Raw genomic sequence first — 27955 nt, forward strand, 5'->3', positions numbered from 1 at the left:
GCCCTCCCCGCACCCCCCTGCCCCAGCTCCCTCAACTTAAATGCCAACAATGACCGGGGCAGCCGAAGATCCGGCTGCTGCGGTTGCCACTGAAGGACCCGAAATGCTGCCCCCCAAATGCTAGTGCTCTAGGCGACCGCCTAGGTTGCCTAATGGGTTGCACCGGCCCTGCAGGTGCCCCAGAGAGACTGAACAAGTAATCAAGTGATCCATCCCGTGTTGCTCACTCCCAGCTTCTGGCAAACAGAGGCTAGGGACACCATTTCTGCCCATCCTGGCTAATAGCCATTGATGGACCTATCCTCCATGAATTTAGCTAGTTCTTTTTTGAACCCTGTTATGGTCTTGGCCTTCACAACCTCCTCTGGCAAGGAGTTCCACAGGTTGACTGTCTGTTGTGTGAAGAAATACTTCCTTTTATTTGTTTTAAACCTGCTGCCTATTAATTTCATTTGGTGACCCCTAGTTCTTGTGTTATGAGAAGTAAACAACACTTCCTTACCTAATTTCTCTATACCAGTCATGATTTTATAGACCTCAGTCAGATCTCCCCTTAGCCATCTCTTTTCCAAGCTGAAAAGTCCCAGTCTTACTAATCTCTCCTCATACGGAAGCTTTTCCATACCTCTAATCATTTTTGTTGCCCTTTTCTGAACCTTTTCTAATTCCAATATATCTTTTTTGAGATGGGGTGACCACATCTGCACACAGTATTCAAGACGTGGGCATACCATGTGTTTATATAGAGGCAACATGATATTTTTTGTCCTATTATCTATCCCTTTCTTAATTATTCCCAGCATTCTGTTCGCTTTTTTGACTGCCACTGCACATTGAGTGGATGTTTTCAGAGAACTATCCACACAACTCCAAGATCTTTTTCTTAAGTGGTAACTGCTACGTTAGCCCCCATTGTTTTATATGTATAGTTGGGATTATGCTTTCCAATGTGCACTACTTTGCTTTTATCGATATGACCTGTGTTATACAGGAGGCGAGACTAGATGGTCATAAGCACGTAAGACTGGCCATACTGGGTCAGACCAACCATTCATCTAGTTCAGTATCCTGTCTTCCAACCATGGTCAGTGCTAGATGTTTCAGAGGGAAGAGACGGGACAATTATCAAGTGATCCATCCCATGGCCCAGCTTTTGGCAATGACAGGTTTAGGGACATGTGGGGCATGGCATTGAGTCCCTGACCATCTTGGGTAATAGCCATTGATGCACCTATGCTCCATGAATTTATTTAATTTTTATTAACCCAATTATACCTTTCACCTTAACAACATCCTCTGTCCACAAGTTCCACAGGTTGACAGTGCATTGTGTGAAGAAGTATTTATATTTGTTTTAAACCTGCTGCCTATTAATTTCATTAAGTGACCCATGATTCTTGTGTTATATGGAGGTGTAAAACTTCCTTATTCACTTTCTCCACATCATTCATGATTTTATAGACCTCTATCATATCCCTCCTTAGTCATCTCTTTTCTAAGATGAACAGTCCCAGTCTTTTTAATCTCTCCTCATTTGGAAGTTGTTCCATATCCCTAATCATTTTTGTTGCCCTTCTCTGTACTTTTTCAAGTGTAACACATCTTTTTTGATATGGGATAATGAGAACTGCATGCAGTATTCAGGGTGTTTATATCATGGCATGATGACATTTTTCTGGCACCTCCATAATATGTATATCTATATAATCTGGTCTGGGTTTGGCGTGGGTAGTGTTGGTTTGAGGTTTTTGTTTGTTTCTTTTCAAACATTTTTAGCCAAGAGTTAAATTAAACTAAAATAATTTTTCATCCAGTTCCAAAAAACACAGTATGATTTTTAATTTAATCTAGATTTTTATTAAAAACTCCAAGCCTAACCAAACTTCCTCCCTGACAGCCAGATAGAATAATCTTAGATAAAGTCTATATGGGATCTGAAACCTCAAACTGAATTTTTACATAGACCAAGAAAAATTATTGTGCTCTGGTACACAGGCACAAATTAAAAAACCATTTCTCTAGCTTGCAGGATACAGGTGTTCAGGAAAGAGCTTGAAGGACATAGTAGTTCTAAGAAATCATGCTTTTCTATTCTAATAGGGAAACAGCCAGGATGTTGATGTTGTCCATGGTGACCGAGAAAGGAGGTAGTGTGGAGGATTTGGTGGGGAGGGGAGAGGGAGACTGGGACAGGGGGAGATTAAGAGCTGTTTCATCCATGTTGAGTTTGAGCAGACAGCTAATTGGTTTCTGGGGAGCCCTGCTTGATTCAGTGCGCACCTGAAAACATGTATGTTCACTACCGGGGTCGGCAACCTTCCAGAACTGTGTGCCGAGTCTTCGTTTATTCACTCTAATTTAAGGTTTTCGATGGTAGTAATACATTTTAACATTTTTAGAAGGTCTCTTTCTGTAAGTCTATAACGTATAACTAAACTATTGTACGTAAAGTAAATAAGGTTTTTTAAATGTTTAAGAAGCTTCATTTAAAATTAAATTAAAATGCAGAGCCCCCCGGACCAGTAGCCAGGACCCAGGCAGCGTGAGTGCCACTGAAAATCTGTTTGCATGCTGCCTTCGGCACATGTGCCATAGGTTGCCTACCCCTGGTTCACTACATAGCTTAGTTAGTACATGCACTTGTTGGTGTCACTAAGCATAACCCTAAGTAACTCGGGAGGGTGGAAGGCCACAAGGGTATGGAGCCTTCCTGGTTTTAGGCCTCAGCAGACAAGAGTCCCTCCATGTTTGAACTTTAATCGACCTAAAAGGCCAGGTGTAACAGCCGTTATCAGTTGTAACAGTTCTAACTGGTCTAAAGCAGAAATAATGAGGCCTGTGCACCTTTAGCAGAAGGACAAGATAACTTGCAGAAGGAAAACTTACTAACGAGCTGCCACGGCCAAGATTACTTAATGCACCTGTGCTTACGTAATTGCTACGGGGGAGGAAGGAGGAAGGGGGGAAGAAAGAGAAAAAAAACTTATAAAAAGGGAAAAGCCGCTTGTGTAGGAGGGCTGGATCTGAGGCATGTCAAGTCTCCCAGCACCGCTTTGAGATCTCAAATAAACTTTGCTTGCTTCTCCACCCTGGTGTGTGTTCATTGGCGCTAAGCACTCCAGGCACGAACCACTGTTGCTAGCCTCGGGCACCCTCTGTGCCTTGAACAGTTTTGGCATCCCTGGGTGGGCCTCGAGGCTAAAATCAGCCTTGCCTGGACCCCTCTCGGTGGCCGGCGGATCGCGGCGACGACCGACGCCCAGCGCGCACCGGTGACTTCACCAGGGGCCTTGGTGGAGACGCAGTTCGACCGACCCCAGAGGGCACAATGGTGCAACGCGCTCGAGTAGTGGAGAAGCAGTTGAGAGCGACGGTGAGGAACCAGTCCCTTGGATAAGGTAGGAACAGTCCAGTGGTCTGGATTTTTGCCTGTTAAGACCTGGGGACACCCAGTGTCACCCTAGGATATGGGGCAGGGAAAGAGTACAGGCAGGGCATGGTGTACACCCTTAGAATGCATTCTAGCAAATTGGGAAGTGTTTGGATCAGATCCACTAACTAAAAGCAAACTAAAAAGTTCTGTATAGTAGACTGGCCTCAATACCAACTAGAGGACCAGAAAGGTGGCCACTGGAAGGATCACTTAATTATAACACGATCCTCCAATTACTCCTGTTTTGTCAGCGAACGGGTAGCTTCTGAAGCTGTTTGTATGGAGAGCTCTTGTAAAAATCCCCCACCATAGCTCCTGTTTTCCCCCCTGTCTGGCGGAATGCAAGGATTCAAAAGCAGGTTAAGGATAGTGCAGGGACAAAGGAGGGACCTGTTTAGAAAGGGGAGACCCTATGTCCTAGTGCACTCTCTCCTTGTTGTAGCTAAAAAGCAAGATCAGATGCAGAATGGTACTGGGGGCCAGTGTGAGTGACTGTTACCGGAAGACACCCAGAGTACCCTGTGAAGCAAAAGCTTGTGACCAGGACTACTCTAACGCAAGCCCGGTAACTAGTGGATCTTTAGGAGGTCCGACCCATGGTGGGCTGACTCGGCCTGGCATCGTCTGGTGAGGAAGCTGCCTGGGTCTAGGAGTGTGTGTACCCATCTTCCCTTCCCCTTTCCTTTCCGTGTGGGCTACTGACAGTCTGATCATCTCACTGGATGCAATCAGAGTAAGCGGCGCCGTTTCCCAGAGACTAGCCGACGCTCTTTGCTGAAGGGAGATGTAGGAGGGTCGTGGCCATCCTCGTTAGCCTCTCCTGTGTGAGTACCCTGTAGGGAAAAATCCTTAGTTTATGAGCCGCTAGCGTGGACAGGGCACCCTCCCTGTGTGTGTAAGTGGAAAATGGGTGGGGGGGGGCGCCAGACTAAACATTCCATCTCACCCCCTAAGGGTACTCCCGCATATTACATGTACATACATTATGGTTCATCAACCTGCAGGTATTTAGAGAATTGGAATATTTACACGCGTGAAAATCCATCTAAACAATGCCCATTAGAAGGTACTTCAGTCTAGATAAGATCATACATCTAAGAGGAGCGTTTAATCACCAAAAAGCCCTGACACAGCGTGAGCAAATTTCTCTATTGAGGAAAGGAACGGGTTAATTTAAAAATCATCTTGGCCCAGGGATGGAAGTGGGGGGGTTGCTCTGCATTCAAGGTCAAGAATCAACGCAGACTATGCTAAGTACAAAGAAAAACTGCTTTCGGCCCCAGCTGGCTGTGAAGGAAAAAATATAGACAGAGGAGAACCCAAGGCAATACAAGTTACAGAACTGAGATTAAATTTGCAAAGCTTAACTGTCCAGTAAGATCCAACAATGTGCCTTTGTGACCCCGGAGTCGGTGTGGCTTGGTTACACCAAAGAAGCCACAGGCAGCCGACCTGGACTGGAATCTCTGAAAAAGACGCCGCAGGAGATTCCAGGGTGTAAGAGAACAGCCCTCCCAAGAGCAGAAGCATGTTGGAAATTCTCGACAAGCTGTATACAGGATAATCTCCTATCCACCTCTCCCCCTTCTCTGAACATTATACACAGAAGTGGCCAGTCTGGACGTACGTGTGAGAGTATGAAAGGGGCTTCGGGCATTAATATTTTCCTGAGTGATGAGGGAGCGTTCCCAACACTCTCCGTTGTTGTTTTATTATTGGAGCTTTAAAAATTCAGTTATATGGTGTGTTTTCTTTATCTTCCCCCAATGATCCTGTAGCGTCAGCCTGATCACCTGACACGAGGGATAGATTGGTAACAGAAATTTGTCACAGTTTGGTGAGCAATTAAGAAGGGGGGAGCCATGCAGAATTTATACCATCTATTTGTTTTACCCTTGTTATTTTATGTTTGCTTTGCTTGGTACTGTTGGTGTTATATGTTGAGAACTGCATGAGTAAAAGTGAGTCCTAATAGGATAAGAAAACGCTATCTGCTTCTGGTTCTGTTCTGTTTAACCGGTTACTGTTGTTTGTCTGCTCTGTTCATTTGGGCGTTAGGAGTGTGGGCGGAACTGAACCTCTCATTCGTAATTCCTCGGAGTGGAAGCCATGCGTGCGAGGAAGCTCTGAGGTCGAATTGAGATCCTTCTGTCCCGTCCCCTGTAGCGGTCAGTGTATAGAAGTGGGAAAGCCTGGCTTAGACTAAGTTCCTCTGCTCTGTGTAATTCTCTCTTCTGTTTAAGTGTCAGCAGACAGATGGATGGGTCTTTGGGTAAACCCTCTAAAGGGGTTTGGATTATATGTTAAGTAAATGGCCTTTGCCCGATGGGCCATGTGTTTTTGTCCAGGTGACAAGCCTCACGAGGGAGGACTCGGGTAGTCTTGTGAGTAAGAATGTTTAAGGAAAGAGACCAGGAGGGGTGGAGGCTAGTTGAGAAGCCCACCCTCCTAGCTAAACTGGTAGTGGAACAAGTTGGTGCCCATGGAAGGGACGGTTCAGCAAGAAAAGCAGGATCGGGCCCAGGCGGGCAGGCAACAGACAGAGAGATTGGAAAACAGATTGGAAAACTTTAAGGGTGTAGTGGAAGGAAGGAGTCAGTAAGTGTAAGCATGGGGATTTCAAATACCCAGGACTTACTTGGAATGGTGAGTTAAGTTGATAAAAGTGGCTGTTGAAAGATAAGCAAGTGATTTAAGGGAGAGTGAGAAGTGAACTCTGTAGTTGCTGGAGGGAACAGCAGTTGAACTTTGTAAAAATGCTAAAGAAGAAAGTTCTTGGTGTCTGTGAAATGTTTGTAAATAAATTCAGGCAAAGAAATTATTGGATTGCAATCATTTGGTTTGGCTATGAACAATTTAGTTGAATTAGCTGAAGAATGTATACAGTGTTATGTAATTGAAAACCTGGGCTGCCTATGAAACAAATACAAGAAAATATGGGGTAATTCCTCTGTTTTGCCTGAAGTCAACAAGGGTATTTGTGTCAGACGTGTACCCAGAAGCCTCCTACTGCAAGACAAACCCAAGAGAGAAACCAACAGGACTCCATTGGCCATCACATACAGCCCCCAGCTAAAACCCCTCCAACGCATCATCAAGGATCTACAACCCATCCTGGACAATGATCCCACACTTTCACAGGCCTTGGGTGGCAGGCCAATCCTTGCCCACAGACAACCTGCCAACCTGAAACATATTCTCACCAGTAACTGCACACCGCACCATAATAACTCTAGCTCAGGAACCAATCCATGCAACAAACCTCGATGCCAACTCTGCCCACATATCTACACCAGCGACACCATCACAGGACCTAACCAGATCAGCCACACCATCACTGGTTCATTCACCTGCACATCCACCAATGTAATATACGCCATCATATGCCAGCAATGCCCCTCTGCTATGTACATCGGCCAAACTGGACAGTCTCTACGGAAAAGGATAAATGGACACAAATCAGACATTAGGAATGGCAATATACAAAAACCTGTGGGAGAGCACTTCAACCTCCCTGGCCACACTATAGCAGACCTTAAGGTGGCCATCCTGCAGCAAAAAAACTTCAGGACCAGACTTCAAAGAGAAACTGCTGAGCTTCAATTCATCTGCAAATTTGACACCATCAGCTCAGGATTGAACAAAGACTGTGAATGGCTTGCCAATTACAGAACCAGTTTCTCCTCTCTTGGTTTTCACACCTCAACTGCTAGAACAGGGCCTCATCCTCCCTGATTGAACTGACCTCGTTATCTCTAGCTTGCTTGCTAGCACACATATATATACCTGCCCCTGGATATTTCCATTACATGCATCTGAGGAAGTGGGTATTCACCCACGAAAGCTCATGCTCCAAAACGTCTGTTAGTCTATAAGGCGCCACAGGATTCTTTGCTGCTTCTAAGGGTATTTGTATATTTCAAGCGATGATTGTCTGCCCAGAAGGGGTGGGTAGACCTCTGTTTTTTTGTCTTTCAGATAACCAGAGAAAACTGAGGTCAGCTGAACAGCATTCAACGTACAATGCATTTACTGGCACAATAGGAATCATGTTTTGTGTTCTATGTTCTGTCCTGTGGTGTTTGTCTTGTGGCTGGAATTGTTGTGTTTAATATTTTCATAGAATAGTCTATTTTAAAATTAAACAAAAAGGTTAAATTAAAATGCAGATACTTGTCTTGTTCACCTTGGAATACAAAGTGTTTGGATAAATCAGGAGAATGTGATATACTAAAGTCTAATGCATTTCCTTAAGTAAGGAAAAGAAACTTCATTGGCCAAGTTGTTAATTGCAAAAATTGTTGTTAAAATTTGCATACCAACAGTCTTTGAAAGCAAAGACATGAAAAGTTAACCCACTCCCCATATTGTACATGGGATCTTTCTGGCTACCTCAGATTTCTAGCCAGAGGGCTGGGGATGGTGGGAGGCTATTGAACTAGAGGTTGAATTGAATGAACTCCTCAAAGTGGGTGTGCTTGTTCTAGCTTGTTGCTCCAAAGTTCTGTAATAAGGTTATTTTAGTAAAAGGGTATATGTGGCATATATTGAATAATAAGACTAATGTACTGTATAATGACAATGTGTAGGTGTTCATTGCTGGGAAAAAGGTGTATAAGTGAAAAGTGGAAGTTTCCTTTGCAGGTTAAAAGAAGCCAAGAAGGGAAGAAGGATAAAGAACAGAATGAATTAACTGGAAAAAAGAAATAAAATAGCAAGCTCAGACTATAGGTAAGACACTGACTCCATTCAAGGACACTGCTCACAGTTAAGACTTGGCTAACAACCAGGAAAAGGAGGGCTTGAATTTGCCCACGCAGCTATGAGATTTGCAAAACACTGCCAGGCACTAATGAAATGTGTTAAGTTTCTTTTCTCACAGGTAAAGAAGCGCTACCCAAAGACCCTAACAGCCCTGCCACTCCTTGGAACCAGGAGACGGGATTGATGTAAAGATCCACCAATGAAAGACTGCTCTGGCTCCACCCTGGAAAGGCTCTTATTAAGTCCTGTTACCTACCAACACCACTGTGAAGTGCCAAAGACTGACTGCTTGGACCCAAGATTCTCACTGCAAAAAGACCCCTCCACATCGGGAGAATTCTCCTACTGATGATTAGCCTATTTCGCCTTCTAGCTCCACTGTGCCTTCTGGACAGCAGGGAAAAAGTACAAGGTGAAGTGCTAGTAACCTCTCCCTTGTCCACTGACAGATCTACTGTGCCTTTGAATTTTTCTAGAAGAATCAAAACCATTACACGGTGATGTGCTAGTAACCTCTCCCCTGTAGGACGCTGAACCACGACTGTTTCGGGAAAGAAGAAGGAACACTCAGAAATTGCCGAAGTCCAGGAATTCCTGACTAGAAAGGACATTAAGAACTGACCCTGGTGAAGAAACAAAGAATTATACACTGGCTAGAGGACATTTGTGGGACCCATGCTTGGGAATGTGGTATTGATTGGAGCTTGGGGTTTATTCTACAGGCTGCGCCCTGTGTCCTGGAGAGTGACTAATAATGTAACCCCCCCTCCTATGCTATTAATGTCGATGCCTTTTGAAAGTACCTGAGAATAGTTAAATAACAGGTGTATTATAGTACTACACCAAGGAAAGATGGTATTGAATATCACTGAGGCTGGGAAGGCATTGCAGTGGGATCTAGTAAGTTTAGGAATTCAGGATTTCCTGAATGACCAGCTGATGGCCATTTGGAGTGATCTTGAGTACCAGACTTAGCCCACTGCCCTTACAGACGCATCAGAAATACCATCTGATCTGTGATCGAGACCTACGTGGACACTTCCTGGGTGGAAGTGTGGCTTCCCAGGGCGGGGTGTCGCCCTTATAGGGGATGAATGCTGTACTTATGTCCCAGAAAGAGCACAGGATATTAACAAGCACATCCTGTCAGCCAAACAGGCTTTTGAACAGTGGAATGCCCAGGAAAGGAAACCCACTATTTCTGATTCCCTCTGGGGCTGGTTACCCAACCTGGGAGGACTAGGGGAAGGCATTGTTCACCTCCTGCTCACTGGTGTGGTGTTGTGTATTGTTACTCTTCTCTTGCTTGCTTGCTGTAAAGCACTTCAGCTCCCTAGAGCTAAATCACATGTTATCCTTTAAATGTGAGAACACTCAGCCAAAAGTTTGTTGAGTATTCTCAAAGGAGGGAGTTGTTGGTGTCACTAAGCATAACCCTAAGTAACTCGGGAGGGTGGAAGGCCACAAGGGTATGGAGCCTTCCTGGTTTTGGGCCTCAGCAGACAAGAGTCCCTCCATGTTTGAACTTTAATCGACCTAAAAGGCCAGGTGTAACAGTCGTTATCAGTTGCAACAGTTCTAACTGGTCTAAAGCAGAAATAATGAGGCCTGTGCACCTTTAGCAGAAGGACAAGATAACTTGCAGAAGGAAAACTTACTAACGAGCTGCCACGGCCAAGATTACTTAATGCACCTGCACTTACATAACTGCTACAGGGGGAGGAAGGAGGAGGGGGGAAAGAAAGAAGAAAGAGAAAAAAAACTTATAAAAAGGGAAAAGCCGCTTGTGTAGGAGGGCTGGATCTGAGGCATGCCAAGTCTCCCAGCACCGCTTTGAGATCTCAAATAAACTTTGCTTGCTTCTCCACCCTGGTGTGTGTTCATTGGCGCTAAGCACTCCAGGCACGAACCACTGTTGCTTGCCTCGGGCACTCTCTGTGCCTGCAACACACTCACAGCCACCTTAATTTCAAATTCTGATAAGAAAGTTCTAAAAATATAGCAAACTGAACACCACACTCAAGATTAGCACACAGGTCTTTTGGTTCCATAGCCATTGCCTAATTTTCCATACCATAGAGCCACTCAGATAAATCACTATGATTTAGTTACTGAATCTGAAAATTGTGGCTAATAGCATTTGCTATTATACATAAAATCTTCCTGAAATGTAAGTGGAATTCTTGACTTTTGTAAAGTGCTTTTAGAACTGGTGAAAAGCTCTGTATCAGATCTAGGTATTATTATGATGAAGATGTCAATGTTCATGCTAACATTTCCACTTCTTGCTTTTGGAAATACTTTAGTTGATGATCATAAAAATATTAAGTAGAACCTTTGAAAGGCTGTGTGTGTGTATGTTTAAATATAAAAATAGTTTATTAATAGAGAATTAAAATATTTCTTAGGGTTACATGACTCTACAACTTTCCACATATTGCTTAAACTGGATGTGAATTCTTAGAATAGTTATTTCTTCACGTAGTTTAAACTGGTCTTTGCTAATCTCAATTTAAGGTCCACACAATATGTGCCCATTTGCAGTTTTATCAAAAGAAACTAAAAACAGCATTGGGATGCTGTGATGCAGTAGGGAGCGGGGTGGACTGACCTGGGAATGTCATTTAGTTTTACTGGAACTGTCTGCGTGAGGGATGGGAGAGCAGGGGATGACTTTAGGTGAGGGACGGTACCTGAGACCTGTAACCTGAGCCAGGAGGAGGTGGGGCGAGTTAACACCTTTGCCATAGAAACTGGACCAAGGGAGAGACCCTGCTGGAGGGGTTTTTGGTTTCAGTTTTAGGCTGGCTGGGAAGAGGCAGGGAACCCCAAGTTTGGGGTCTAAGATCCTTGCCCCCCAGAGGGACCTGGCTGAGGGGTTCTGGTTGTATCTACAAGCCCTGCTTGGGACTGTGTTCCTGTTGTTTAACAAACCTTCTGTTTTACTGGCTGGCTAAGAGTCACAGTGAATCGCAGGAAGTGGGGGGTGTAGGGCCCTGACTCCCCTACACTCCATGACAGATGTAAAGCATGCTTCTTTAGGGTTGTGTAACTTCACTGAATTTACCTCCTGTGCTGTTCATTCCATTGTGTTCCATGGAAGTCTACACAGAGATTCTGGTCTCTAATATGTCAGCAAACATGTACAGCAGCCAATTTTACAAAACACACTCCCTTATGTATTAAATAAAAATAGCTGTGTTATGAATTCATAACATTATAGGCAAGATTCTTGGTCCTCGTAGGGTCCCTTTACATTTTTTGGGATTGCCTGGCCACTAAGAATTCCCCTGGTGCAAGGATATCTTCTTGATGACAATTTTATAGTGGGGCTGTTGACAGCCATTGAACCAAACTGTAAACCCTATATATGATGGAAATCACTTCAAGCCAGGGGGTTCAGCAGTACCTACAGTACCCTTACTTCCAGCACCTATGCCCGACCATATCAATTCCAGAAATCCCTATTTACGGAAATGGTGCCTATGGGCTGTTGGCAACTAGCATTGTATAGAGGAGCCCTGAAGCTTCTCTAAACTATGCTGATGACTGGACCAGCGTAGAAATGGTCAATATGAGGGAGAGGGTAGGAAGGGGGTAGTCCCATTTTGCCCATGCTGGATCTTGGATAGGTGGGATTTGGAGAGCTTTATCAGTGTTGATAAATGCAAAGTAATGCACCCTGGAAAAAATAATCCCATATAAAAACACGAGATCTAAATTAGCTGTTACCATTGAAGAAAGATCTTGAAGTCATCATGGATAGTTCTTTGAAAACATCTGCTCAGTGTGCAGCGACAGTCAAAAAAAGCTAACAATGTCAGGAACCATTAGGTAAGGGATAGATAAGACGACAGAAAATATCTTAATGCCACTGTATAAATCCATGATATGCCCACATCTTGAATACCATGTGCAGTATTGCTCTAGCAGTTCTGGTTGCCTCATCTCTAAAAGATATACTGGAATTTGAAAAAGTACAGAGAAGGGCAACAAAAATGATTAGGGATATGGGACAACTTCCATATGAGGAAAGATTAAAAAGACTGAGACTGTTCATCTTAGAAAAGAGACAGCTAAGGGGGGGGGGATATGACAGAAGTCTATAAAATCATGAATGGTGTGGAGAAAATGAATAGGGAAATGTATTTTACCTCTTCACACAACACAAAAACCAGGGGAATCGCCCAATGAAATTAATAGGCAACTGGTTTAAAACAAACAAAATGAAGTACTTCTTCACGCAGCACACAGTCAACCTATGGTAAGGCCAAAGATATAACTGCATTTTAAAAAGAATTAGGAAAAAGTTCATGGAGGATCAGTGGCTATTAGCCAAGATGGTCAGGGATGCAACTCCATGCTCCACGTGTCCCTAAAACTGTGAATGCCAGAAGCTGGGACTGGATGACAGGAGATGGATCACTCGACAAATTTCCCTCTTCTGTTCATTCCCTCTGAAGCCTCTGGCACTGGCCATTATCGGAAGACAGGATACTGGGCTAGATGGACCATTGGGCTGACCCAGCATTCTTATGTTTTTATGCAATGTGGCTCCATAATTAGGGCTGCATTGAGATCAGAATTTAAAGCAGAGATTAAACCTGATATGTATGAGTAATAAAGTGTATCCATTCCAAATTTATGTTCAAAATGATTTCTGAGAATTTTCAATTAAATGTTAGTTTACAAGTTAGAATCACTTTAGATGACTCCAATAAGATCCCAAGAGAAAAAAATTTCTTATTCCCAATATGCAAAAAAGACTAATTTAGGTATTGTGGCAAGATAAAAGACACAGGGTATTCTTTAATGTGTTCATATTTTATTAACAGTATGAATAACTATTTCTAGCCACATTGCAGTGATAGCCAACTAATATTTTCATTGTCAATTATTTGCTTTGAGAACCTGTCTAGGAAGGAGTATGGCAGAAAGAGATCTAGGGGTCATAGTGGACCACAAGCTAAATATGAGTCAACAGTGTGATACTGTTGCAAAAAAAGCAAACGTGATTCTGGGATGCATTAACAGGTGTGTTGTGAGCAAGACACGAGAAGTCATTCTTCCGCTCTACTCTGCGCTGGTTAGGCCTCAACTGGAGTAGTGTGTCCAGTTCTGGGCATCGCATTTCAAGAAAGATGTGGAGAAATTGGAGAGGGTCCAGAGAAGAGCAACAAGAATGATTAAAGGTCTTGAGAACATGACCTATGAAGGAAGGCTGAAAGAACTGGGTTTATTTAGTTTGGAAAAGAGAAGACTGAGAGGGGACATGATAGCAGTTTTCAGGTATCTAAAAGGGTGTCATCAGGAGGAGGGAGAAAACTTGTTCACCTTAGCCTCTAATGATAGAACAAGCAGCAATGGGCTTAAACTGCAGCAAGGGAGATTTAGGTTGGACATTAGGAAAAAGTTCCTAACTGTCAGGGTGGTTAAAACACTGGAATAAATTGCCTAGGGAGGTTGTGGAATCTCCATCTCTGGAGATATTTAAGAGTAGGTTAGATAAATGTCTATCAGGGATGGTCTAGACAGTATTTGGTCCTGCCATGAGGGCAGGGGACTGGACTCAATGACCTCTCGAGGTCCCTTCCAGTCCTAGAGTCTATGAATCTATAAACCTAAATTTTCATTTTAAAAATGTTTATAGTCCTTATGGTTGTGAAGAAAACCTAAGTGTAAAGCAATACAGTATTTACTTCCTGAATCTGCTGATAGCGTCAATTTTTTTCTCTAACATTCTGCATTTTTGTAGGTGTGTTGTGTACACTTCCAATTTTTTTTCTAATATGTATTACACATGATTCTGATTTAAAGTCAAACATATAGGGGTTTGCTTTTGAAAAAAAATTCTGACTATGTAAGTCACCTTTCTATTCTCAGCATCATAGGTGAAAATGCTAAAACTGAAATTTTAAAACTGTAAATTGTCATTAAGTTATTAAATGTAGCACTGGAAGATACAAGTTAAGGACAATTTTCACTTCTTTGAGTGCACTGAAGGTGATGGCATTGTTGAATTGAGAGTGACTGCATTAAGAGTATTAGGCCTTGGTCTGGTCTACACCTAAACCATTGGTTGATCTAGGTTTGGTCACTCAGAGGTTTGAAAAATTCATACCCCTAAGACATGTAGTTAAATCGACCTAAGTCATAGTGTATGTACCATTAGGTCAAATGGAAGAATTCTTCCATCGACCTAGTTACCAACCCTCAAGGGATGGACTTATACCAATGAAAAAACCCTTTCCATTGCTGTAGTAAGTAGCTATACTACAGTGCCTTATGTCCACACCAAAATGGTATTCAAAGCGATTTATTTAGCATCTTAGGTTGCAGTAAGTAATCCTCCTTGGAACAAGAGTAACTCCACTTTGCAGTCACTTCATTTGCTCTAACGTTTGTGTGGACCAATTTCTAACTACTGTGCTGTTGGCAGTCCTCCAGCTAGTATCCCAAACTGCACTACTTCACACCTGGGTTGACCTGCTTTTGTACTTGCGCTCTCCATTGCTCCAGGCCATCTTGTCTTAATGTAATATCTCTGTTTAAATGCTGGCAGGCAGACAGGAATGCCCCTTTTCAATACCAGACAATAGTGAGATCACATACTGATGATAGCAGCCGTGCTGCCCCCATGCTTCCATGTGGAAACATGCAGAGGTCCTGGACTTGGTTGGACTCTTTGGAGACATACATATGCAGTTCCATCTGAGTAAGCTTCATTGTAATGCTGACATCTACAAGGCCCAGTCAGCAAAAACAAAGGTGAATGAGCACTTTCAGAGCAGGTCCCAGTGCAAAAGACAAAGCAAAAGGAGGTCTGGAATAAGTACCTGAAGATAAGGGACCAGGACCTTCAGTAATGCCACTACTACTTGTCCATATTATGAGGAACTGCACCACATTTTTGAAAGCAATACCATCACTGAACATAAAGATCATGTGATAGATAGCACCGCACACCACATGGCAAGTGCCCAATAGTGCCAACTCCTTGCTTGACCTCAAGAATGCCATGCTGTCCAACCAGGAGGAGATTTATCATGGTAGCCAAGAACTACAGGACTTGCTTGATATGGACAACGCACAAGAATCCAATACAGCCAGCCATATGGAAATCACTCTGGAGGAGGGCTCTACCATCACCCTGCCTGAAACTGCTGCAGAGGAAAGATGTGACACTACGAATTGTGTTGTACTATAATATAGCCACTTTGGGGAATTTAAACTACTTTTTCCTGATATGGGATTTTCAGCACCAACTTGGGCAGAGTTTGAAGACCCTCTTCACCTGCAATGCATTTAAACCCTCTCCCTCCCAATATGCTGTCCATGTCATCTGTGCCACTCAAACTTTATTTTTTTAATTCTCTTTTGTATCTAACCCTACAGCCACCAGTACCTTTTCTGCATCGCAGAAAACCCATTCTTTATTGAGACATTTTCTGCTTGCTTGCCCTTTCCTCCACCCCATGCCTCCTTTGCTCAGGATGTTGGCACCACAGGTGTTAAGAAAGGAAGTATACTGCATGTAAAGCATCTTTAGTGTAGCCCCACATACAAACAAAAATGAGAAAAGGTACAGTGATTTATGTTCATTAGTGCACTCAGGTGTTACTGAACTTCATAGAGTTCATGAGGTAAATGCCTCAAATCAGGCTACAGAGACAGTCAAAATGCACAGATATTTTAAAGCACTATAATATATTTGGTGTGACAGGGTCTTGCCAGATGGATACAGGAGTGTTAGAAGGCAGATATATTAGTCCCAGATTAAGTAGATCCCTTTTCCCTGGGTAAGGTAACAGGGGCAGTTCCAGAACAAGCAGGAACTTGCTAGAATCAATTAAGGCAGGCAGGCTAATTAGGACACCTGGAGCCAATTAAGAAGGAACTGCTACAATCAATTAGGACAGGCTGTCTAATCAGGGCACCTGAGTTTAAAAAGGACCTCACTTCAGTTTGTAGTGTGCATGCGAGGAGCTGGGAGCAAGAGGCACTAGAAGCTGAGAGTGGGAAGGTGTATTGCTGGAGGATTGAAGAATACAAGCATTATCAGACACCAGGAGAAAGGTCCTGTGGTGAGGATAAAGGTGGTGTTGGGAGAAGGCCACGGGGAAGTAGCCTAGGGAGTTGTAGCTGTCACGCAGTGGATCCAGGAGGCACTCTAGACAGCTGCAGTTCACAGGGCCCTGGGCTGGAACCTGGAGTAGAGGGTGGGCCTGGGTTCCCCCCAAACGTCCCAACTCCTGATCAGACACAGGAGGAATGGACCTGGACTATGGGTTCTACCCAAGCAGCAGGTCTCTGGGCTGTTCCCTGACCTACATGGTGAATCTGTGAGGTGAACAAATCTGCTAATAAGCACAGGACCACACAGATAGAGGAGGAACTTTGTCACATTGGATACAGAGTACTTAAAGCAGAATTCTATTAAATTTTGCAGTGCACTTTAAGCCGACCTATAGGAGTAATAAAAGAATTCAAGACAAAAAGATAGTGTTAAATTTTTGCTCAAAGATTGCCTGGCAAAGCAGCTCTATTAGGGTTCCCCATATAGCAAGGTTGTTCCCTTCTAATCTTGCGGCAGCTGCAGAGAAACCATCCATTTAAATGACAGCATTGCATATCTTCTCCTTTTGCCCACTGCCTTTTTGAACAGGAACTTTTTCTGTCTACTGGTGACTTGGCTAAACGTGATGTCATCCAACATAAAAACAGCCTGCCGAGCTTCATGTGCAATTACTAATGCGCCACCATCCATCTAAAAAGAGAGAAGATGCATCCAGCCATCAACCTTACAGTCCACAAGAAAAACTAAAAAACAAAAAGATACCTCCAGGCATCCACTCTACAAATTTCAGGCACCCCAGAAAACTAACAATAATGCCAGACACCACAAATATTGTGAAGTAAGCCTGAAAACATCTTACCATCTTAAAAGGAATCACAGAGTGGGAAGAGATGATGGGAATGGCATTCCAAAATTGTGGGAAAAGGAATTTTATTAGTATTGGCTTTCAGATTACCAGGCACTTATTGTTCCACTCCTGTGGCTTTTTTTTTTCCTGATTTCCCTTAAAACCTGTAATTGCACAGAAAGGGGAGTTGTCACCCACAGAGAGGCTATCAGAAAAATAAAATGATGCAGATAATCTCTTCCATTAAGTATTCTCTTCATCAAAATAGAGGGCCACAATGAAGGAGCTTTGCTTGCAGAGGGCTGGACCTGCTAACTGGAGCAGCCACTAGGGAAGAGTAGACAGACCAAGAGTGAGTTATGCATAAATAAGAAACTGTTTGGGACACAAGTCTGAAGGGAGATAGATGGGTACCTCACTGGAAGGTTGGGGGATGGCCCAGTATTGAGCTGGGTTTGCCTTCTGTTTCAGGGCTTAGCACCTCCAACTCCCACATTGGGGATAAGACTGAAGGGACAATTACCTGGTGTGACAGAGCCCCACTACAGTGGGCTGCAGAGGCGAAGACTTCTCCCTCCTGCCAGGAAACCGGCAGCCCTGTCAGGGCACCTGGAAAGTCCACAAGGAGCACTGCTCCTCCCACACTTTCAAAGTAGCATTGTCACTTCCCTCACCCCCTGCTATTCAAATGCATTTAATAACTTAAAAAAGTAATTCACATACAGCTAAACTCCTCCAACCTTTTCAGAAGGTAAGCTGGGTCTCCAAGAATGATAGGAATAAGCATAACTCCATTAATGTCCGGTGTTCCAATGAACAAAAGTTCCTTTGCTCATTCAAGAGGACAGGCATGAATTTTTAAATATCTTTGCATCATGGACCTTTCCAGATCACTCCACATTAATAGTGGCAAATCTTCCACAATGATCAAGCAGGCTGCCATACCATGGAAAAACACCCCTTCCTGTTAATCAAGTCTTTGGCCTGGTGCGGGGTGCAAAGAATAGGAATGCGTGTCCCATCAACAAACCTAATACAGTTTGGGAATCCCATCTGTGCAAATACATCAATAACCTCCTGTGCACTGCCAAGCTTTGACATAACAGCATCCTCCTCATAGCACCTCCAACAGTTGATTTACCCACATCAACCTGGATTCCCTACCAACCGGTAGTAACTGGGAGTGGCAATCTTCCAGATGATGATGGTAACATGCTTCTCTATATTAAGGAAAGCTCATGTTAGTCTTCTGCCACTGCAACTCAGAGATGAGATCTGCACAGATTTCTAGGAAAGTTGAAGCAAGTTGTGTCACTACTGCTAGTCATCTCAGTTCTGCATCATTACGCTCTCCCACCAGTCAGTGATAGCTGGCCAAGACTAGAAGTGATGTCCCACCGAGTACAGGTGCTCCACATATATGCTCTGCAGAAGCAAATGCTCAATTTCATCCTCAGCCATTAGCCATACCACTGCAGCATCAACGGCTCTTTTAAAGCTGCAGAGCCAAACTGATCCACTGGAGCAACTCAGAATGCATGTATATCATTCTGTTCATATTAATGACCGTCATGATCATGGTGCTCAGCACTGGATCCTTCAGGCTGCCTGACATCAGTTTGAAAGTGGTGCTGGCAAAATGGAATGGATGACAAGAGAGGAATCATGGAAATTTGTTAGTTGGACCTCAAATTCTGTGTCCTGTAGTTTCTGGTATGCATCCGACAATGCCCCACAAGAAAAAAAAACAGAGCAAAGCAGCAGAACAGTACATCATGGGATATTTGCCCAGTAATGCTGAATGGCTAGTGGACACTGCTGCCGAGCTATGTGGATGCAATGATCAACAATGGAAATGCCATAACAAAGTCATGTGGAAACACTTTAGTCCACTATTTTTAAATCACAACAGAGCAAACAAACTACAGAGTTGTAACACTGCCATGTAAAGGTCTTATTGTGTTGCTGAATATTGTGATGGCAGTGGGCTAATTCTTGGACATGGGAATTGTTGCTTATGATTTCCTTACTTATAAATATTTGTTGTTGTAAGGAAACAGTTGATCAAATTTAATTCAAAATAAACAATTTTTATAGGACTATGGTATGCATCAGAAAGCTATTATTATGGAGGCCTACAGTGGCAAACAAAAAACAGTGACAGTAACCTCATCTCACTGCCCTCCACTTTCAGTCCACCCTCATCACCTAATGCCTAGAAAAATAGGCTTTGAAATGTGCCTAGAAATTTAACGAATGCGTGCTTTGGTAGATCAAGCAGATGAATTCCAGAGCCAAAGATCCCCCACATACAGTAAGCCCTGCCAAATGCTTCTTCCATTTAAACAAGAGGAATTGTAGCTCAAGTGTCTACTGCTCACAAATGCAGCAGTACCACTCACAGAGAGAGTGGCACTGTCTCAAGCGACTAGGTCCACTTAAAAATCAGTACCTTTAACTCCACCCGAAAAGTAACAGACTATAGATTACATAGAACTGATGCAATGTGCTGAGTGGCTTGTGTCTTAATAGAAAGGTGTGGTATTTTAAGCTTCCATATGCCCTCATAATACAGGTCCATTGAGGCAGCACTGCAGTAGCCTAGACTTGAAATGAAAAACCATATATGAAAAAAACTGTAGCACTCATCTTGTCAAAAACCAATGAAATTCTTGGTCACTACCACTGTAACAAATAGCTGACACATGCTCTCCATCGGGGGTGCAGATGTAATCTTTGAAAACTCTTCATGTTGCTTCCCCCAAACTACTACTGTTATCTCAGTCTTGTCAGGGTTGAGCCTCAGTGAACTGGCCCTCATCCAACAATTTCATTTAGACCTCAGGTCATTTGTTCCAGTTCAGATGAGATGGAGATGCAGAGTAAGATGCCATCAGCAAACTAAAAGACACCACAGTCCACGATTCCATGCTAACCTTCTTAGTAATTTCATATAAACATTCAGCAGGAAAGAACAGCATGAAATGCTGCAGAACCATCCATGAAAAGAGATCTCAGGATAAAAAGCAACTGCCCAAACTACCACCTAGAACCTCAGGACTAAGGAGAACCTCCAGTCACCTGTTACAGTCCACTTTGTGGTCAGCTGTATGTAAGACAGCTGACAGAACAAAAGGGAATAAAAAAGGACACTTTATTCAAGCATAATCGAATACAGTAGAACCTCAGAGTTACAAACCTTTGGGAACTGAGGTTGTTTGTAACTCTGAAATGTTCGTAACTCTGAACAAAACATTATGGTTGTTCTTCCAAAAGTTTACAACTGAACATTGACTTAATACAGCTTTGAAACTTTAGTATGCAGAAGAAAAAATCATTTAAATTAAGATGGTTAAAAGCAAGACAGCTTCCTTATCTTGTCAAAAAAAATTAATCCCCTTCCCCCACCTTTTAAAAGTAGTTTACATTTCACACAGTACTGTACTATATTTGTTTTTTTGTGTGTCTTGTCTCTGCTGCTGCCTGATTGTGTACTTCTAGCTTCAAATGAGCTGTGTGGTTGAACAGTCAGTTTCTATCTCAGAACACGAGCTCTTTATATGTGAAGAATGTTTATAACATGCCTTCATACCCAATTCCTCAGCAGTAAACACAACAGGGACAGACTTGAAAGGGAAAAACCTGGATATGTCATCTTTGTTGCTTCCTTATAATGCATAATGATGACTTTTGAAAGTGTTTTTTTTTTTTTAAACATTTTAAATTGCAGGTTTTGCCTAAGCTGGAAAACTCTAGAGCTGAGTCCCCACGAGCTTCAAACACCACTCCCACATCCAACAAGCGAGCTACCTTGAGCTTAACACTGCACTTAATTTGAGCTAGCAATTGTGTGTGTGGTTGTGGGTCCAGCTAGGGATAACCTTCAGGATATACCTTGAGCTAATGATGCAGTGAAGACATATCTATCTATGTTTACTGGAGAACTAGAGCAGAGTGTGAACATTATGTAACTGAGAGGGAAAAGAGGGAAAGACATTTTTAGTTAAGCAATCTAATGTGTTTGTTTTCCTCTACTTAACTTTAAATGCTAAAAATTCTCGAGAAAGAAAGCCTTTGATAAAGATTCAGTACTTCCACTGTTTCAATTAAGGTGTAAAAAACTGCCAATGTACATCTTCTATGACCAACACACTTTTTTAGCAAAACTATGCAAAAAGGCTAGAACTTACATTCCTTATATTTGAAAGACAAGGTGGGTGAGGTAATATCTTTTATATTGGATCCAGGCCTAAAGAATACCTCTGTGTAGCTCAAAAGCTTGTCTCTCTCTCACCAGCAGACGTTGGCCCAACAGAAGATATTACCTCACCCACCTTGTCTCTCTAATATCCAGGGACCGATGCAGCTACAACACTGCATATATTCCTTGTATTTATAATGTTAATAGAATGGCAGAAAGAGACATTATAAAAAAGAGTTTCAGACTTTTACCTATTATTGAAAGACAAAAAGAACAAGCTCCATTTTAAAAAAATCCTTTGCAAGTCACTCAGAGTAAAAGAAAAATGGTTCTTAACTGCTCTGGAGAACAATTGGAAGGGCACTCTGCTGTTTACCCTCAATGGTTTTTTAACTTAAAGGGATATACACTTCCATGTTTAACAATTAAAAAAAAAAAAAAAAAAAGGTTTTCCACACACTATTTTAATATGGCTTGGCATGGCACGAAATTTTCTGTTTAATTTCAGTACTACTTTACGGGAAAAACAAGCCAAACAAAGTGTTGCCAAGTGTTGAAGAGACAGACCCTCTCAGGTCTCTGACATAGGATGGAAAGTGCTCAAGATGAGGTTTCACAGTGTTTAGATTTTTATCCCATGTCCATTGTCATTAGCATGCATTCTTAATTTGGTGGTAATCTGATATCTAAAGTGATGTTTGGAAAAGAACTGGAAAGGGGCAGGGGCAAAATTAGTTTAGAATTAAAATAATATTAAAATGAAGACATTCACTTCAAGCCCTTAATTTTCAGAGACGTATTTTATTTATTCCATTTTTACTGTTTTCTTTTTTGTTTTAAAAACACACCTGAAGCTCTAGGTATAGTTCCACATGACAAGTTTTAAAAAAAATAAATTCAAACAAATCTTTAAATTCTACCAACTTATCTCAAAACTCTTAAATAAGCCACTTCCCATCAAAATGTATCCCTTTTCCAAGGAAAAGCCTGGAGAATAAATAGGCCTTGCAGCATGACCACAGATTCAGCTTATGATGATCCACAGACTCAGCCTATGATGAACTGAGGTGGGAGCAAATTTCACACCTCATAGAAAATGCACTCTCTTCAAACCACAGCAATTAAACCTGAGAGATGTTAGATCAAATGCACTGGATCATCCAGTCTAACATGTGGAGAAAGATGATATCCAAAGGCAGAGCATTCCAGACACATTTTATGTAGGATTCCTCTTTCTTCTTTAGTAGTGGTCTCTGCAATCCTTCTGATTTGACTCTCCACCTGTCTACTCTCTCACTTTCTAGGACTTGTCTACACTGTGATGTGGTCGACAAACCTTGTGTCTTTCAAGGATACTTAAAGACAAAAATTTTGCCAACACAAGTGACAGTGTGAACGTGGCTTTGTCGGCAGGAGTGCTCTCCTGCCGACAAAGCTAACACCGCTCGTGGGGCTGGAAGTATTTTGTCGGCAAAAGTGCTGACAAAAAACCGACAGAGTGTGTTTACACACGCTGACTTTTAGCGACAAGGCTGTGTTGACACAGCCTTGTCGCTAAAAGCTGCGTACTGTAGACAAGCCCTAGCTGTTTTGTTTTGTTTTAAACAGTACAGCAATCAAAGAAGTGGGGAGATGAGCCACTGAAGCCACCTACAAGTTCCTTCATTCTCTGGCACACACGGCGAAAGGACATTCTGAGCCAGTTCACCTTGACAATAACATGGGAATGGGGGCCTGGGGAGTGGAGCCAAGCCACCTGCAGTGCACAGCAAAAAGCTCCATTATCAAAAAATAAAAACTGTGGAAAATAATCATCAGTGAATTTTACACTGAAGTATTTTCAACTATGAGCCATGAACTGTGTATATCTGTATGGGGGTGGGAGGGATGCAAATAAAGAGTATTTCATGGTAACAAAATAAATTAACGTTGTCATAGAATTTAGGAACTGTTACCAAAAAGCAATCACCAACCTGTCTGTAAACCCTTGCTATAATCAGACTGTTAAAAATGACAAAAGATTTTTCCATGGCATAGACAAGGCTTGAGAATCTTATACCTTTTCTAACTACAACATCTTATTTTTTCACAGTGACAAGTACATCTGTTTGGAGTAACTTTTCCTGACACTGTTAAAAATGGTTTATTCCTGCCTCCATTAGCATTTTATTATTTATTCTTTATATTATAGTTGTACCTAGGGATCCTAATAAAGGATAAGAGACCCTTTGTGCTAGGTCCTGTGCAAATATGTAGTAAAAAGACAGTATCTGTCCCAGAGCTCTTAGAGTCTAGGTTTCTGACAAGACATAGCACACAGTTGAAACATTTTATAGGTGGGGTGAGGAAGAGCAAAAAAACTAATGTGTTTTGCATAATAAGTATTAGTCTCAGCTCACCATCTGGCTAGACATGATCAGATGGCAGTGTTCAGTAGTTACTACAGTAGAGAAGAATCTGATGGAAGGATAAGGTGGGTGGGTTTATGGATTATAATGGGGAGGTTTTCCCCCATCAAAGTGCGAGACAGGAGACTGAGCAAAGGTGCTTATAGCAGTTAAACTGTTGTCAATACCAGCACAACTGCACTTGTTGCTGCTAACAGGTATTGGGGCCTTGTCCACCATTATTCACCACCAGTGCAGCTCCACTGTATCTAACCCTGCTCAGCCTACACAAGGACAGAGAGATGCACTGATTTTAATTCCCTTTTTATATATAATTAATCCTGGTCTTTTCACCACCAAATAAGTATTTAGCAGAGTATATCACTTGAGTGGAAGTTATTGGGCCCATTTCCCTTCTTGGGTAGAAGGTAATATTGTACCTGGTAGCCATCTTGAAGGAGACACCAGGGCCTGCATTTTATGCTTTTACATTTAGAACTGCAAAAACAAATAGCTCCCATTGAAACTATTTACATAAAACTAACTAATTTCAATTTTTTTTTTTAAATGAAACAATAAATATATCACCCATATCACTGAGATTGTTCATTCTCTGCTTGGGATCTTCCCCTCCTCCTGGACCTCTTTCAAATCCCCCTAGAATGATCTATCATTCCCCACTCCCACTCTGCCTGATTACTATATGCAGGGGAGCAAGAATACATTCAACTATGGGCTTCTTTAAAGTTTAAAGTTAAAATAAAGTTTATTCCTGTGGAATGACTTTTCAAACAAATCCAAGCACAGCTGACAAAATGTTAGTAGGATGTTTCTACTACTATGATTTGCAGTGAAATAATTAATATTACTATTTACCTTGTTATCACTGTTTTTCTAATTTACTGCCCCATTTTGCTGAAAAAGTCAATTCAAATGTTTGAAGGCTATTGTCTAGACTGTCCCCAGACTTTGAAAAACAGCACTGGATTGCAATTGGGTAGCTATTTTTGCAACCTGAAAGTCTACAAACATAAATTTCTTTAAAATGAAAGCTTGAAACTTGCATATATGAGAAAAAAAAACCTGGAACTATCAAGGTATGTCTGGTTAAACTGATAAACTGGGAATCATCTTTGTTACCCAAATTCTTCCTCATCCCTATCCTTCTAGGTATATGTTATCCCTACTTGTCTGTCAAATCAATCACTTAGACTTTTAGATTTTTGGGGCATGCACCTGTTTTGTGTTTTCCATGTAGCACTTAACATAACTGTGCACTATAAGTAATTTATTCAAACAACTCAAATATATATAGATACTCTACATTTACATCTTCCTTGGCATGTATTTGCAGTGGCTTCAGTGATAACTTTAGTGGCACGGCAGCATGGTCTTGGATCTGCAACTAGAGTTCAGGAATGTGGGAATTATATACCAGCGTAGATTGACTTCGAATTAAGGTGATTTAAAACCTCATATTTTAATCCTGATTTAAATCAGCAAGCAGGAAACCTTATATTAAATTATCAATTTTAAGTCTTGTTTTGCATTTGTACTTTTTAGTTATCTTCCTAATGAAAGGCTGATTCTTATTGATTGGTAATCATTAAACCACGTGGATTTGGAATGAATTATAGTCTTTACACTAAAATTGGAGCTTCATTTTGCTAACCAGGAAGATGAACTGTATCTAGACACATTTATTTAAGCAATTTTAATATACATTAGGATTCCTCATTTTTATTATGTTAGAAAATGATGAATGACACTGTTTCCCATTTACTAGATGACGATGGTTATTTTACTTATGATTTGTCTCAAGCTCTATTTGGATGGAAATTGTAATTCAATTAGAAATAAAAAACAGCATTTTAATTTTTTTCTTTTATTAAATAAAACTATCTTAAAATGTTCTGATACATAAACTTTTTTTCCTTTATCAGAACATGTTTGGCATTTAAAACTAACCTATTTATTAAACAAAGGAAGTATCTGTAACTAGTGAGTTGTACTGATTGTTTCTGATCACCTTATCCTTCAAGATTTTAGAACTAATAGATCTGATCCTCTCACACCTTCACATACTGTAAGAGGAAAATAACCTTTCCTTCTTTTTCAATTCCCAATCAGTATCTCAACTTTGACCTGGTCACTAAACTGAACTAGCTGAATAAACTGAAATGAAGAAAAATATTCTCTCGGCATTGCAGAAAAAGCCACTGCTGTCAAAAGCTGGTTAGCACTTCAACAAACTCTGGTTCTAGGTGCTAGTCAGTGACTTCCATCAGTTCAGTGGTTTGACTTTCTTTAAAACTTCAGCAGCAAACATATATTGCTTGAATATTTTTTTTCAAGCTTCAATGTTATTTTTAAATTTATGTTAATACCAGAACTTTGGAGCGGAGCCTGGAGCTGGAGTGCAGAGCAGCTCCGGAGCAGTGGAGCTGCAGGTTTTTGCCTGGAACTGGAGCAGAGTCAGAGCACAGCTCCAAAGCCCTGGCTAATACAGTATAGTAAATTTAGGTCTTAACACAAGTCGCCATCATTTCAAATTTAATTTTTAAAAAGGTTTATTTTAAATAAGAAAAATGTATTTAAGTATAAATATGAGTTTATTTTTAAAAAGTCATCCATTTTTAACTGTCCTGTTATATCCAATATTGGAATTATTCACAGAAGTACATATCGGCGTGAAATTTGTTTCTGCTTCCTCCCATGCAGTGAAAATCCAAGGGGTCTGACAAAAAATAAAATAAAGTTTTATGCTATTTGCCGTGGTGTTTTTAATAAGCTTGAGACAAAGTAATTTCTGACATGCAATAGGTTCACACCGATTAACCAAATGAATATTGGCCAGCAAAACACAGAGGAGGTAAACATATATTGCCTTTGCTTTATACGTGAAACATTTTGCATGATTTAGTCTGGAGGAGAAGGAAGGAGACTTTAGCTATCACTGTTATTACACTGTATCTATTCTTTAAAGGCAAGGACAAATGCTTAAAGTTGAGAATGTGCTTAAGTGTGACAATCTCCTCAATGGGGGAGGGTGTGTGTGTCAGCCAGTAGAAAAATCAGGTCCTTAACACCACATGACCAAAGAGTTCTATTCTGCCACCTCCAGTGTGTGGGTTCTGCCTGATAGATGTTGCTGGCTGTGTTTATATACAGGCGACTTAGCTGGGGAAAGCACAGGACAGGGAAATGGAACACCCTCCAGTCTTGGGAGCTTCCCACAGCAGCAGCAATGTGGAAATTAGGGGGACTTGTGTTGAGAATGGGAGCTGACTGGCAGGAAGAGGTGTGGCATATTCTCAGGATGAATTGTCCAGGGTTGCCACATGGAGTGAGGGTAGATAATGGAAGGATGCTGAGGGAGTACAAAGAGAAGCAGGAATAGTCAGGGAGGTTGGTAATAAGGGGAGATGGATATTTAAGGAGGGTTGGTTTAAAGGGGAGAGGACTTGGCCCTCAACTCAGCATAGTACTTCAGCACGTTTAACTTTAAACTTCAACAGAATGTAGGCACCACACAAATGTTCTGCTGAATCATGGCCTTAGATAAGTAGTGAAGAGAGGCAGTGAAAAGGGCCACTTTGCTCCAGAATAGTATTTTAGTTGGTTGGGGAAATTTTTATGCATATTGGGAAGCTTATTTTGTAACAAGATGTGTATATAAAAAAGTAATCAATCATGCACACTTATCTTTGTAATCCTTGTCAACTCATCCTATTTATCCCATCTATTACTGTAGCTCTTGTTGCACATCTTATCAGAACAAGAGTTCCTTGAAGCGGGGGCTGTCTTCTCATATTTGTAAAACACCTAGCACATTTTGGGTGCTACTGAATTATAAGCAGTAAATTGTAAGTCTTCATTCCATCAGATTCAATGTTCTTTTTCTCTTCCAAACACTGACTAATGAGTAGCAATATCAATGGCGAGGATCTAAGCATTAAAATAACTGTTTAGTAGGGAAACTAATATGGTTACTATAGTGATGAGCATGGTATAAATACACAGTTGTCACTGTAAATGTAGGCAAGAGACTAAAAACGGTACTGCAATTTACTCTGGTCACATCCACTTAGGATACCAGCAAAAACTAGTTTTTTACTACTGTAAATACTACAACAAAGTCAAACTAGCTAATGAAGAACAAAATGAATTCTCTGCTGAGTCAACCACCATCAACAGAATGGCCATTAAATTCTGAGACCAGAGTCTTCATTTCTTGTAATGATAC

General features: G+C 41.6%; 1 protein-coding gene across 6 annotated transcripts in view; it reads right to left on the minus strand.

Annotated features, from left to right (window-relative positions):
• Positions 1-27955, minus strand: part of ASH1L (ASH1 like histone lysine methyltransferase) — a 170435-nt gene that overhangs the window by 122173 nt on the left and 20307 nt on the right. Inside the window, exon 1 of one of the 6 annotated variants that reach the window (XM_050930029.1) lies at positions 17645-17728. The exons of the other annotated variants lie outside the window; for them this stretch is intronic. The gene's annotated coding sequence lies outside the window, so the exon portion shown is untranslated. Of the gene's footprint in view, positions 1-17644; positions 17729-27955 lie in introns of those variants that run through there. 6 annotated transcript variants of the gene reach the window in all.

The sequence above is a fragment of the Gopherus flavomarginatus genome, chromosome 20 (assembly GCF_025201925.1).
Source record: "Gopherus flavomarginatus isolate rGopFla2 chromosome 20, rGopFla2.mat.asm, whole genome shotgun sequence".
Classification (NCBI taxonomy): domain Eukaryota; kingdom Metazoa; phylum Chordata; order Testudines; family Testudinidae; genus Gopherus; species Gopherus flavomarginatus.